Source organism: Apis dorsata, unplaced genomic scaffold (assembly GCF_000469605.1).
Source record: "Apis dorsata unplaced genomic scaffold, Apis dorsata 1.3 scaffold_470, whole genome shotgun sequence".
In the NCBI taxonomy this organism is placed as follows: domain Eukaryota; kingdom Metazoa; phylum Arthropoda; class Insecta; order Hymenoptera; family Apidae; genus Apis; species Apis dorsata.
Genome location: NW_006263709.1, coordinates 507500 through 507718, shown reverse-complemented (window position 1 = coordinate 507718; position 219 = coordinate 507500).

The following is a 219-nucleotide window of genomic DNA, read 5'->3' as shown; positions in this document are numbered from 1 at the left end:
TTTTTTTTTTTTTTTTTTTTTTTTTTTTTTTTTTTTTTTTTTTTTTTTTTTTTTTTTTACGAATCGAAAATAAAAAACGTTTTCTCGTTCGTTTTCGTAATTTCCGTGCAACTTTCCGTGGATTTCGAGGATTGACTAGTAATATTCTTCCTTTCGCTTCTTTTCTTTTTTATCGTCTTTTTCCTTCTTCTCTCTTTTTTCCTTTTTTTTCACTTTTTT